Here is a 15,263-nt window from a genome sequence, read left to right as displayed (position 1 = left end):
AACCCATCTAATTAAAATTATATTGAAATGACTACATTCGAATTATCTAACCATGAGTTAGGGTTCGTGTCAGGTTACAGTCTAAGAAAGGATTAGGCACCTTGGTCCACCCAGTAAAATTTGACTGTTATCCTAGGTCTGATACACAAGTTATTGATTGGGCTGTCTAAGTTGGGAGTAAATATAAGCATTATAATTCACAAATGCATTGAAATAAAATAGCCAAAAATAGAAAGAGATGGGTTCAAATCCATATACCTACATTGAGCTACTCTGGATGCTTAGTATACAGAATGTAAAGAAAACATACTGAATAATAGAAAATAATGACGAAGCTAGCCCTAGCTTCATCTCATGGAGCATAATGTAGATAGAATTGAACATAGGGGTTGGGGGTCATTACATAAAACCAATATTGAACATGTGAACCATATGAATACAACATAACATAATTGAATAAACATTAAAAGATTGAAGATGTAATACACAAATATGCTAAAAAGAGGGAATAACAATGAGAAAATCTTTTGGTAGAAAAATTAAAATAAAATTATAAAAATAGTAAAATCAGATTAGGTTGAGTACAACATGTAAAAAACTTTTGAAAGAGGAATGTTTTGCTAAAATCCTCGGGAAAAGTCTTTTCCAGGCCAACAATACGAGATTCCATCGAAAAAAAATCTCAGATTTTGCACTATCTATTAAGGAAGAATAATCGGTAAAAATAGTAAATACAATTAATAAATTACAAAAATTATAAAAATAGCTATATTACAACATAATCTATAAATTTGAAGAAGGAATATTTGTGAAAATCCCTATAACAAGGGATGTAACTAGATGCAATTCACTGGTGCCCTACTGGGGACAACAGTAAGTTGTACCCAGTAAAAGTGAGGTAATCGAGAAAGCAAAACTTGGAATGAAAACCTGTAAGTGAAGAAATATAATAGACTTACCCCTCTACAACTTTAGTGAAGGGTGTTTTTTATTGGAAGGGTATGTGCTTAGGTATGATCAATGTAAGCTCAAACTAATGTGAAGTACAATAGCAGTTCCTTACGATTTCAGTGCGTGAATCTCAACGGCTTGAACTCTTGTTAGGTATGTGAGATACGTATGTGTATATGGGATCCACAAAACATGGGAATGGTCATATATTTATAGTTCAGAGGCTCTTTGGTTACTAATGAAAGTATAAGATTGCTTCTATGTAGGGGTGTGATCTCCTTCCTTAGAGAAAGATTTGGGTCTATATATGAGAAGTGTATATTCCCATGGGTGGTGGGCAATTAACACATTTCTCACATTTGATTCCAGAGTTTTCTAGGTGTTCTAGGGTCATAGTGTGTGTGTCTAGATATATACCTTGGGTGTCAAGGTACGACATTGGACTGAAATTTGGCTACAGATTGATAAAATCCCTACAAAATTGTAGGACCCAACATAATTTATTCTCTGGCCGACATAGTTGTCATTTGGTCGATGTTGGCCTGGGTGCAAATAACATTGATCAAGAATACATTTGGCATCAACTCTGGTCAATGCAACTCTGGCTCGAGTTGACTTAGGAGGTCTGGTACAATTGGGTTTTAAACTCAATTTGGGGCAGGTCTATGCATGGTATGTTAGGTAGTCTTGGTCAATTCTATGTATGTTAAAGCCATTAATCATATTTTAAAAATATTTTGTTCAATTTTATACCATCCTACTCTAGCATGGAAGCACAAATATACTGCCTAGGTGCGAGAGAAAACATCGACTGTAAATACATCAACCATTCGCGTCTTAGGGGGTTCCCAACTAATCATTGCATATCTCTTCCAGGGGTGACAAAATGTGATATCTACAAGCATATTTTGCTCTAGTTTGCTCCCTTCTTTTTTTATTTTGCTTTCATAATATATTATTTATTCACAAAAAAATTATTTGCAAATCATAATATGTCAGCTATAAAGTTTCTACTGTTTCGTTTGGAAAAAATATTTTTTGAGTTTTTGTCAACTTTACAAGGCCAAATTTCTTACCATTTAGCAGGCTTAAATGAATATTGGAGGGTTATATGATAGAGGATACACTTTTTTCACCAGTGAAGTTTAGCAAATATGATTATGTAATGGGGGCATAACATTTTGCAAAAATAATAATAATAATAATAATAATAATAAAAATAAAAAAATAAAAAAATAATGAAGGCAAAATATAGTTCCTATGAACATACCCTAACCTCTAGTAGGTTACAATATATATTAATAGAGGCTAGTGCGATTTATTATTATTTTTTTCATAAATTTTGACAAACCTTTGATTTATACAATATGCTCATTTTGTGTTGAAATTTGACCAATCATAGAGGTACGACATCCTCTAAGACATGGACTCTACTATGTTAACTAATGTGGTATTAGTGGCAATGAAGCCAATTCATTAACCTTTGTGGCACTTTTCGGGATCCTTTCTTTTATAGTCTAATTTTTATATTATTATCCAAAGTATTATTTTGAAGCATGATCGCATATTCACAAAGTTTCAATGCTAATTGAATTAAGGGTGTCAATTTAGAACTAGAAACGAAATAGACCATCTAAAAGCAAACATAATTGAATAGGAAAAAATTGATTTTGGTTTTTGAAATTGAAACTTAATTTGGTTAGGTTTTGGTTTTAGGCTAAAAATCGTTGGTTTGAACCCAACAGGAACATATTGAAGTATAACCTGTATAATTAAACCGAAATTATACTCAACCCTAAACAGCTATAACACGAGTTCTAAGATTTAAGTTTTCACTTCGTCTCTTCTACCACTTCTATTTTTGACTATCAACTCTCTCACTTCTCTTTTGCACTTCTGTACTTCTATTCATTTTCACTTTTTTGTCCTGCTTCTTTAAAGCCAGTACAAGATATATATTCCCAAGTCTCATACAAACCGAATAAATGAACTGAAGAAACTGAATAAGTTAAACCAAATTATCGAGTATATGAACTGAATGAAACTGAATACAAAAAACTGTAGAAGAACCAAACCGATTTGATTCAAGGTTACGAAAGTATTCAGTATCAATTATGATTTGGTTTATACGTTTTGTATCTTGATCTGAATCAAAAAATCAAAACCGAACCACTTGACACCCTTCAATCAAATTGCAATGTGGCAAATATGACTGAAGTTGACAAAAGCTAGAACCCACCCTGTTATATATTTTAATGAGCATACTATTACATCTACCAAAGCATCTTCAAGATTATTTTTCCCATCATGTAACTAGTGGGGAATGGCAAACATTCGAGGATATACAAAACACTCATGGCATGCTTGGTGTTTTAATAGATCCTAATTATTGAAACAATCATGGGAAATTTTTAAAGAGCATAGACACTTTTTTTTTCAATAAATATAATGAGAAAAGTGAAACAGGCATGTGTGCAAGTACAACTCAACTCTAGTTGCTGGAGTTTTCAGTGATAAATCTGTTAATGAGTTGCATCAACATGTTTGCTGCTTCAGAGTTGGGATGGACTGAAAAGAAACCATGGTCCTCTCCCTTGAATTCGACATATTCTATTTTCTTTCCCCACTCTTTCAATCTCTTTACATATTCTGTCCTTGAGTCTATCACAGCTACCAACTACAGCCAGGATAGGATCAAGAGCCAAAGGCTCAAGGCTTGGGCTAGCAGGTCCAATTGGTTCACCAATGGGTGATCTGTTGTCTCACCAACTGGTATTGAAAGCCTCCAAAACCTGTCCAATATCATCTCATGTCACATAGTTCCAAACCAAGGTTTTATATATCATGTCAAGACAGCAAGGGTACACATGATGCATCTACCATATAAGTTATTATATAATGCACCTTCTAAGACACCACTAGGGTACCCATCCTATGTCACCCTCTCTCCTCCCGTGTATTGACATGCATTTTTATGTATGTCCATATATGTTTTATGTTATTTTGACCGGTTTTTTGCACTTTTTCATGGTCTTGAAATTTTCAAAGCTCCAATTTTCCATTTGAAGAAGTGTATTCGAACTGAAACTTGAGGGACTTCGAAGCCTATCTGACCAAAGAATTTAAAACCAACTTAAACTACCATGTGGCAGATTTTTAAGACTCGATTTGGGGCAATTACTATCATGCCCTTTCACAATTTATTATGCATATATTAATGGATTTTTCTATCTATCTATCTATCTATCTATCTATCTATCTATCTATCTATCTATATATATATATATATATATATCTCACGTGTACCCAAAGCGAACCATTCGTTAAATAGTTTCACGATTTCAGTGTAAGTGGCTAGGTTTTATTTCAATTTGGTTTTGACATTCTTAATCATAGGCTTGAGATCGCAGCTTTCACTAGTCAATTGCCTAGTGTTGGAGCCAAAAGCAAAGATAAAAAGGAAGATTAGAGACTCTCCAGGCCAAATCCACTGCAATCAGTTACAAACTTCAAGTGATCACTATGGAAAGTTAGGACAAAAAACAAATGCCATTTGTTTGACAGTTACAAAAGTAATTGCTATTTGCTTTGCAATTATAAGCTTCTATGATTAGAAACGTAAATGCCATTTTTTTTCCTCCATTATATTCTAATTTTTGTTACTAAGAATCTCTATGGCCTTAGGATGACCTTGTATGACATGTAAGAAAGCTTGTTCACTCTTGGCATCTAGCCTTATGTAATTCATATCTATTATTGAATATAATTGTGTTTATTTTATACTTTATGTTTTTAAAGTATTGTTGTAGAAAATAGCATTAATTCAGACACCGAAACACTATTCCTTTTAAATTTTTTTTTTCGTGAAAAGTGAAAACTAATGGTGAACCGGAAAAGTGGGTTTCTTTCTTTTTTTTTTTTTGGGTAGAATGGAAAGTGGGTTTCGACCCTAGGCAAATATATTAATATCCGGATTTTCAAATTATACCCAAAACATGGGAGCCCAAGCCCATTAGAACTCAGAACTTAAAACTTAAAATAGGAATGTACGACGTAGGGGTGTCAATTCCAGGCCCGGTAGTCCTGGCTGAGCCAGACTGATCAAGAACGAAACTGGCCTGAATTATTTAATAAACATGTTTGGTTCAAACCCAACCTGATTTATAAATGGTCGTTTCTAGTACAAGTGTGCAACCCGATAGGCATCCGATCGGATTGACCAATTAACAGCCTGACATGTTTAGAGTAAAGCCCATTCAAAAATAAATGTCTCATTGGTTCGTTTAGCCCGATTAAAGATAGATAACTAATTGACCGTTTATAAATGAGACCCTGCCTATTCTATGAGGCCTGATTAATTAAATGGATCGATCATAGTGCGAGATCCTAAAGTGGGGAAACTAAAGTGCAAGGTCCTAAAGTAAGCCTAAACTCAATGGAACTCGATCAAAATTGACCGATTGTACACCCATGGTAGAACCCATCATGTTTAGGGCTAGCAATTGCCCGGGCCCAGACCTTAGAGGCTCATACTTGATACCCCTAAGGTGGAATCCAGATCCAGGTTCACGTACAAGAATAATCTTGTACATTCCTAGTCCCTTGATTTAGAATTTATTAAATAAAGAGAGAGAAAATGGATTCTAAATCCATGGAGCAAGGACTTACAAGATTGTTCTCCTACATAAACCTGATCCGGTCTCCCTGTGGTGATGGTGATGATGGTGGGGGTTAGAAAAATACTTGTCCGAAAGATCCATAGTGAAGATAGTCTCCCGTTCCTCCAACTCTGATTTCACCCGCACGGTTCTGCCAAAGTAGGCAGCTAAAAAAACGTAACCATGCACTCGAACAGGGGATCGAGCTCCTCTGTTGCATCATTTACTGGCGGAGCCTGGTTAAGATTTTGAAACGTGGTGTTTGCCACATGTATGGTAGATAATACAAGACCGAAGAAAACGGTCTAATTTTTGGCTTGAAAAATCGACCAGGCCGGATCGACCAAAACAGTAAAAAAACCTAAATCTACTCTTCTTCTTCTTCTCCCTCTTTCCCTCTTCTGGTCGCACGAAAGAAAGCGCCCTCTCCCTCTGCTGTGTCCTCTCTTTTGCTTGGAGGCTGCCTACGATTCTGGTCGTTCCTCTGCTACGTCCTTTCTTACTTTCTTCTTCTTCTTCTTCTCCTCCCTGCTACGATTCTGGTCGTTCCTTTGCTACGTCTGGTTTATGCAAGATCATTATAACCCAATTCACCAGCATTATTTTTTTATTATTATTATTTTTTTTTAATTCAAGTTGATATCAAGGGCAACTTGATATTATTTTATTCATGATCAAAAGGTTCAATTTGTGTGGGAACAATAGACAATCCTCAGCTCTGCCTACTGGAGATGACTATTGAAACAGAGGCAAGAAATACAATAACTACTGCTGTCAAGGTGAAGTAGTGATAGTTATTGAGGAAGGTGTCGACTGATCTCCTGATGCATTTTTTCATTCATAGCTTGGCTAGAGCCTTTGGGAGCTCTCTTTTGTTTTCCATTGCAAACTGATACTTGTTCTGCCATTAAGTCACAAACAGAGAGAGAGTCATCACCACTTAGAAGATTCTTCCTCAAAAGTTACACAATACTAAACTTGGAAATAAAATAATTGCAATCACAAACAGAGAGAGTCATCACCAATCACCAGAGAATTTCAGCAGTAAATGTAGCTACACCAAAGAAGGAAAGAGCGAAACTAAAAACACAATTTCAATCAAATACTTGACAATAGAGAAGCAATTAACCTGGAGAACTCTGTGAAACAGAAACAAAAGTAGCTGAAAGAGAGAAACTCAAAAAGGCATTCTCAAACTGCAAAGACATTCTGAGCATAAAAGCAATTACATTTCTCCCATTAACAGAAAACCACTTAGAATATTCTTCTTCAAAAGGAAAAGTAAGGCATGCTCAAAGACCACAACCCAAATTTAACACCATTGAAACCACACCACAAAACCAAGCTTTAGAATTCCAAGAATATTGATGGATTCGAACCATCATACCCTGAGAAAAATCCCAAGTGCTCTACCATTTTTGAGCTAAAGATTCACCTACAATCTAAAAATGTTAGATTTCAAAAGACAAAATCTAAAGCAATATAAAGGTAAGTAAAAAATAATAATAATAAATAAACTAAATTGGTTCTATGCAAAATAGATGTCCTTAATCAATATCTAAAAATAAACAACCAAAATCAACAATCAAAGATGACAAATAATGTCCTTAAACCCATTCCTGGTATTGGTGCAGAATAGATGATGCCGATGTTTGGGAAGAAAACTGAGAAAGAGCTTGATCAAATGTTCCCTGCGCAATGACAACAATATGTTGGAATACCAAAAATCATGAAGGATAAAACTTGTGAAGCTACTGGACCACAATTGTAAATAACTACCTGTAGAACTTCTGTGAAACTCACTGGTACATTGTTTATTGTAAATTCCGCAGCTGACTCAGTACTTGGTCCTCCACTTTTCCTTTTTTTTTTCCCCTGTTTTTCTACCCAAGGCTTCTTCCTTCTACTACCTTTTTGAGCGAGAGGATTTTTTTGCTTTAATACTAGTCCATTGTTTATATTAGAGACCTCATTAGGGACAAGATTCTTTGGAACATCAGACACATTGATACTTCAAGTTGTTGACATAATTCTTTAATCCCATTCTTAACCAATGCGAATCCTTCAGCTGAATTTAAAGCTTGTAATGCTATCTTCACAAGTTGAGGAGAAAGATATCTGTATCGTTGTGTATAGTCTAAATTCACATCTTCAACAACTTGTTTCCCCTTATGGTCTTCCACTACCATACTTCTTGCTGCCCGTGTCCATCTCCGCAAAATATAAAAATCAAGGATACACTTGATATCTAGGACATCCAAAACTTTCAAGCAATGGCAACAAAGAATGCCAAACGTCTCATATTTCTTGCAACTGCATTGAAAAGTCATATCAACTGGGTTACAACATACTTTGTACTCACATTCAGAACCAACAATGCCAACCATATATACATGAAAGGGAGTATCTTCATTCCAAAAATTTATTTTGCAAAAACTAATCCAGTTATACTGCTCCTGAAATTTCTCAAAAATGTATGGAGTATAGACATCCCCAGCTTGTTTGATAACAAGTGACATCCCGAACATGTTCCTTGGAAGTTTGTTTCTTGAATCAAGTTCAGCCTTTAATTCATTAGCTCGTTTAGTATTCACAACCCTTTCGAAGTGCTTAAAAAATTGAACAACATCCAAAGTAGATTTTAGATATTCTTTCAAGTCACTATTAAAACTCTCAGTAATTTGTGTACTCCGCATGCCTATTGTGAATGTGTTTTTCATATAACACTTTGCCCATTTATATTTAATTCCATAAATACGAAGCAACCATGAGTTTTGTTCCAAGTTGTAGTCACAAAGTAATTTTTTCCAAGAATTCTCGAACTGTAATTCTTCCTCATACTCAAATATACACTTTTTCAAATATTTGAGAAAACAAGAGCCATCTTTCATTATATGACCTAGATGGGTGTTGAGCTAGGGCTCGGGCTTGCATGCCTTAGTGCGTAAGGGTTTAAGGTGCCGAGCTAGGGCTCGGGCTTGCATGCCTTAGTGCGTAAGGGCTTGAGGTACTGAGTCGGGACTCAGGCTTGCATGCCTTAGTGCGTAAGGGCTTGAGGTGCTGAGCCAGGGCTCGGGCTTGCGTACCTTAGTACGTAAGGGCTTGAGGTGCCGAGCTAGGGCTCAGGCTTACATAGCTTAGTGCGTAAGGGCTTGAGGTGCCGAGCCAGGGCTCAAGATTGCATGCCTTAATGCGTAAGGTCTTGAGATGCCGAGCCGTGATCGAGCTTGCATGCCTTATAGCGTAAGGGCTTGAGGTGCCGAGCTAGGGCTCGGGTTTGCATGCCTTAATGAGTAAGGGCTTAAAGTGCCGAGCCGGGGCTCGGGCTTGCATGCCTCAATGTGTAAGGGCTTGAGTTGCCAAACTAAAGTCTGGTCTTGATAGTGCCGCGCTTGAGCTTAGTCTTAGATGCTACCGAACTTATACCTCGGTCTTAGATCCTGCCGAGCTGTAGCCTGGTCTTTATGCCTTAGTTGTTAAGGTCTTTGTTTCCTTAGAAGAGCCAGATATTTGGGAGAAGCTTCATAGTATATTAATGTGTGGTATGCACTTAGGACAAATATATTGCTTCGAAATAGAATCTAATCCGCTCTGTGAATACAATTGAATAACTGAGATATGGAAGCTAAGGTGCTGACAATATAAAATCTATAAGACTAACACCCAATCGATGGGATGTCAATGCAATCTATTGATAAAACTGTCTACTGATAAAAGTGTCAACTGGCCTCAGTGATTGGGAAAGTAAGCAGCTGTTCTACTGGCTAGGCTCGGGTCAAGAGGATTTCATCTCGCCAATAAATAATTTCTACCGTACATGCTAGGCCCGAGCATGGTTTCTTGACATATTTTATGAAGTTTGCATAGCATTCCTGGGATTCCTTCTGGCTGGACTTGCATTCCCCAACTCCGTTGCTGGTAGGGAATTTGACTTTCATGTGCTTAGTGGACACAATCGCCCCAATGCCATTGAGACCAGGTCGATCAAGGATTGTAGGGTGAGGTGATCTTGGCAACCATAAAAGGAACCATGGTAGTGGCTATCTGAGCTCCCTGTCCGATGGTTACGGGTAAGTCTACAACTCCTTTAAGCTCTTCTGGTGTGCCTAAAAATCCGTACAAGGGTCCTGGAGCTGGCTTTAGGGTCCCAGTGCCAAGCCCTAGTTTTGTGAAGGCTTCATAGGACATGAGGTCAACGAAGGCTCCTGTGTCCACTAGGACCCTATGAAAGGGGTGGTTTGCCACCACTAATTGAACTACAACAGCGTCGTTGTGAGGCCAGTTCAACTCTTCTAGATCTCTATCACAAAAAGTAATGAGTGGATCTGTTCTGAGGGATGTGACAGGCTGTTCCGTGATGCATACAAACTGCACGTGTGCTTTGGCTTTTCTGACTGATTCTACTGTGGGTCCGCCTATGATTGTTAGAATGGCTGGACCCACCGGCTGGTTATTATATGCGTCAGCTCGGTCAATGACTAGGTCCTTCGGTGGCTTAGTCCTATCTCGGCGCGTCCTTGCATCATCTCTCCTCGGCTCAGGCCAGTTCCCTCGATATTTCTTCTTCAAATACTTGTTAACGTATCCAGCCTTGATGAGCTCATCAATTTTGCTTTTCAAAGATTTACAGTCTTCAGTGTCATGCCCATGGTCTCGGTGGTATTGGCAGTACCGGTTGGGGTTCCTCTCCTTTGGTTTAGCTGCCATTGGCCTGGGCCAGCAAAAATACTTTTGATCCTGGATCTCTAAGAGCAGGTTTATTCAGGAACAATCAATTTTATATTGCTTGGGTTCATCATTGTCAAGTGGCTGATCCGTTCTATTCTTCTTCGGCTCGTGGGAATCATCCCTAGGCCTCAGAGTCTATTTCTTCTCCTTCTTTGACTGATCACCCCTGTCAGCTATCCCTCTGGCGGCCAAGAATTCCTCCATGTTGGCGTATTGATTGCATCGTCTTAATAGCTCAGGCATTGTTTCTGGTAAGTTAAGGGCCAAAGACTGGACCAGATCAGGGTGCATTACCCGTTGCACAACATGCTATACGCCACTCCTTCCGATAGGTTTTTTACCTCCAGTGTCACCTTGGTGAATCGTGTAAGGAACTCTCTTATAGTCTCTCTCGCTCCCTACCTCATGTTCATCACGTTTTGCGTAGTTTGCTTCTGCTTCATACTTGCTTGAAAATGTGTGAGGAATGCTCTTGTCAGCTTTTCATAGCTGTGGATGGACTGGGGCCGCAAGTTCGACATCCATACCAGCATTGCTCCTTTTAATGAGGTTGCGAAGGCTCGACAGAGAACAGCGTCTGACCTACTATGAACCGTCATGGTCGAGCTGTAATACAATAGATGATTATAGGGATTTGTGGTACCGTCATATCCATTGAAGACGGGTATCACGAAATTTAAGGGTAGCTCGGCGTCTATCAGTTCGTCGTATAGTGCATTATGGGCTGGAGTTACAGTTATGTCGGCCGGGTGCCTTTGTCTCTGCATTCGTTCTATATGCTCAGTGAGGTGCTGGATGCGGCTCTCCAGGTCATCCCTTCTCACCTCGGCTCAGTGATCCGAGGATCGACGTGCCCTTTACCATCTTCTGGGGCTTCTTCCTTGCCCTTGGTGACCACCAGGCCGATCCTAACCTTGCCGTGGTGCGCCTCTAGTTGGCCTGATGGGCGAGTCCTGACCCCCATGGGGTTGATCTCACCGAGCTATCCTCTGAGAATTTTTTCGTTCTTCTCTGTGCGGACGCATGCCTCTAGTGAGTCTTTGAGATGATAGCTAGCGTCTTCCTACCTGGGGTGGGGATCTATGGACATCATGCATCTCTGGGCTCCGGTGATGCGTGGAATGACGAGCTCTCCCATTCTGGGCTGGAACGGGACCTTTCCTGCACCCCTCGGTAGGAAAGTAGGGTGGTACCGAGTGAATAGTATGTGATATTCTGTCCGACCCCCTCCTTGCTGTTGATTGAGGGGTGACACTATTGTCAGGAGATTCATCATTGAGTCGTCTGCCAGGAACCGGCCTAGGCGACTGAGCTGAAATAGTCCGTGGCACTGGAAGCATCAAGCCGAACTGACGTATGAAGTCTCACACCAGTGCGTTTGTCGCTAACACTTGTAGTTGCAGACTCTACATATGCTCTTCCATGTTTGGGTGAGTTACCCGGGATGATGGGACATGGCGAGATAGCTGAGGATTTTACTCGCGCTAATCCCCCTCTCCCTGGGCAACTTACACATCAGACCTGGTTTGCTGGGGTCCTTGTGGAGGGGTCTCTGTTGGGGCATTCTCCAGCTCTGCCATTGGTGGTAAATGGGGACGTCCAAGTGGTAACTCACAGGTGGATCTTACTCATGTTGTTGTAGAAGAAACGACCTTCTCACTCCTTAATTGCATTGATCCAAGGTGACTTTTTGTAACTGTTTCCCACAGACGACGCCAATCTAATGCGGTAAAAATTGACCGGATGATCTTCCCTACAGTTCCTAGTGCTTTAACTGACCTGCATAGAAGAGATGACAAGGGAGAGCCAGGCTAACCCGACAGGGGAATCTCCGATGCCTAAGTCAGATCTTTCCATAGCAGATGCTCAAGAGAGCTTTTCCAGTAAAAGAAGTGATTGATCGATCCCCTATGATGGAGGCTTACCTTGGTATTTATAGGCTGCTGATGGAGATAGAAGGAGGGGTATTTGTGGAGGGTCCTGTTTAGGCATAGAGTCCTTGAGGAGAGTGGCTCTGTGATTCTGGGAATATTCTAGATTCCAGGGCATGGTCTGGGAATATTCCCCTTTGATCTCGGATGTGCAAGTTGTGAGAGGGGTGGATGCCTCTGATGACGTGTAGTTGATAGAACCCTACCCCCGTGATCAGAGATCAAGTCCCTTGAATGTAGGAGCGGATGTGTACACGTTTTTGGGTGCCTTACTTGATTGTGCCGAGCCGAGGTGAGAGGTTGGTCGAGCCGAGGTGACTGGTAGCACGGCCTGGTGGAGGGCCGAGGTGGTTGCACTACCTGATGAGATGCCGAGGTGGCAGCACGGTTTGATGGAGGGCCGAGGCGATAGCATGGCCTGATGGAGGGCCGAGGCGGTAGCACGGCCTGATGGAGGGCCGAGGTGGTAGCACGGCCTGATGAGATGCAGAGGTGGCAGCATGGTTTGATGGACGACCGAGGCAGTAGCACGGTCTGATGAGATGCCGAGGTGGCAGCATGACCTGATGGAGGGCCGAGGCAGTAGCACGACCTGATGAGATGCCGAGGTGGCAGCACAGCCTGATGGAGGGCCGAGGTGGAAGCACGGCCTGATGGAGGGCCGATGTGGCAGCACGGCCTGATGAAATGCCGAGGTGGCAGCAAGGCCTGATGAAGGGCCGAGGTAGCAGCACGGCCTGATGGAGGGCCGAGGTGGTGGGTCAGTCTTCTGTTCAGATTTGCATACACGCTTCAGCCGTGCTGAGGAAGGGGACATATTTTGCCTCATCAGCTGTCAATTGCAAAAGTTAATGGCAATTGTTTTCTCCATTATGTTATGTTTTGCAATCCTATTAATAGAAATCCACTCCAAGGTTTCACACCTTGTGTAATTCATGCATATTATCTAAATAAAGCTTTACCCAAAAAAATAAAAATTATCTAAATAAATTTGTTATTTCATTATCAAAAAAAAAAATAAAAAAAAATGGTGCGTTCTAGATATGAGGTGAAACTAGAAAAAAGTGGGTTTAACCTGATATCCAACCCAAAGGGTTTTTCTGTTGATGAAGACCAACATCTCAAGATTAAGAGGTCATAAGTTCAATTCTCCTTGGGGCCTTAAAAAAAAAAAAAGATTGATATCCGGTTCCATTATCAAATTATGCCCAAAACATGAGAATCCAACCCCCTCCGATTAGAACTTAGACTTTAAAACTTTGAATAGGGATGTAAGACCTAGGTTTTTCAATTCTAAGCCCGCACCGACAAACCCGACTGAGCCCAACTAGTCAAGAATGAACTTGTCTCGACTTGTTTAATTTAATAAATATTTTGGGCTCAAGCCTGACCTAATTTATAAATCATCATTACCGGTGCAAGTGCAACCTGATGAGCAACTGACCGAGACTGATTAATTAACATCCCAAGTCAGCCTGACATGCTTGGAGTTCGGTTACTCAATCCAACATGTTTAGAGTTTGTTTATAGACTGATTAGAACCCGTTTAGAGATAAATGTCTCATTAGCTTGTTTAGCCCGATTATTGATAGTCCAACTAAAGACCTAGTTAAAACTGACCCGGCCCAGCCAATTACACCACTAGTAGGACCCATTATGTTAGGGGGCTAGCAATTGGCCAAGATCCAGACCAATACCTGAATCCCTGATACCCCTAAGGTTGTGGGGTTAGAAAAATACCTGTCAGACATATCTATATTGAACAAAGCCTCCTTCTGTCCCTCCATCTCTGACCTCACTCGTTAGGTTCTGCCAAAAGTAGGGCCCCAAAAGCACATAACCTCGCACTCGAACAGGAGCCAACTCGGGCGATCCCGCTCTAAGTCCAACCGCGAGATGATGAGCGATATTTCCCCCGGATGATTCTCCCGACAGAAAAACTCTGTCCAAATCAGCGACATCAGTCAACCAAGTGTCGGGATCATCGGACAGAGCCCGAGCCTGGAGCATGAAGCCTCGAGCCTGGAGCCACTTAACTGCCGGGAATCCATCTTCAATAGCCGTCGGAAGGCGATTCTCAGGTGCGAGACGATAATCAGGTGAGACGACGATGGCTTGAAGGTTGGATGCAATTCAAAGGCAGCAGATATGATATTAAGGCCAAGCGCAAGAGCCGATGCAGAAGCCACTGCCATGGATGTAGTAGAAGATTGGGAGCTTTGTAGAGGAGGAGAAGGAGGAGGAGGGTGAAGCGGGTTTGTAGAGACGGAGTTGGAGACCATGAACTTGGTGGAAAGGGACGTCTTTCCAAATCACAGGACCATCGTCATGGATGGTCACGTTGAGGGATGAAAGATCAGAGCGGACTATGGAACCGTCACTGTAGAGTTGGAGGACTCCATGGTAATCCTCTACCACATAGGGAGTGTTGGCGGTGGTGTTGTTCGACATCTCTCTCTCTCTATATATATATATATATGAGCAGTTAGAGTCATCCTCTAACTCAACCACATCTCTCCTCCTATATAAGAGTCCTATTGGGCACCAACGATCTCTCACAAGAGCTCAACTTGTACAACAATTCTAGAGATTGACTTGCACTCCAAGTCTATCATATAAATAATAGAACATCAATTCTAAAGATTAATTTGCACTCCAAGTCTATCACATAAACTAATAGAGTTGGAATGATGTATAGTTCCAGTCAATTACTCATATGTGATGTAGAGTTCTAGTCAAATCACTTACATACGATACAAAGTCAATCAGTTAAATGTGATACAGGATATAAAGTTCTAGTACACTACAATCTCTGTACTCTCTTTATAAGGCTGTATTGTACAAGTAAGAGTGATCAATGAAATACAATTAATTCAATATGGTATCACGAGCCACATAAAGCTCCACCGAACACCTCCCTCATCCCCACGTCTTCCTCTCTCTCTCTCTCTCTCTCCCCCCTCTCCAATAGCCTATGCTCTCTTCTTTAAAAGGA

At 40.6% G+C, this 15,263-nt stretch overlaps 1 pseudogene; it reads right to left on the bottom strand.

Moving 5' to 3' along the window:
* Positions 1 to 3,442: 3,442 nt before the first annotated feature.
* Positions 3,443 to 14,719, bottom strand: LOC122062899 (annotated as a pseudogene).
* Between the last annotated feature and the right edge of the window lie 544 nt (positions 14,720 to 15,263).

This window comes from Macadamia integrifolia, chromosome 1 (genome assembly GCF_013358625.1).
Source record: "Macadamia integrifolia cultivar HAES 741 chromosome 1, SCU_Mint_v3, whole genome shotgun sequence".
NCBI lineage: Eukaryota > Viridiplantae > Streptophyta > Magnoliopsida > Proteales > Proteaceae > Macadamia > Macadamia integrifolia.
This window is presented reverse-complemented; position numbering and strand designations above follow the sequence as displayed.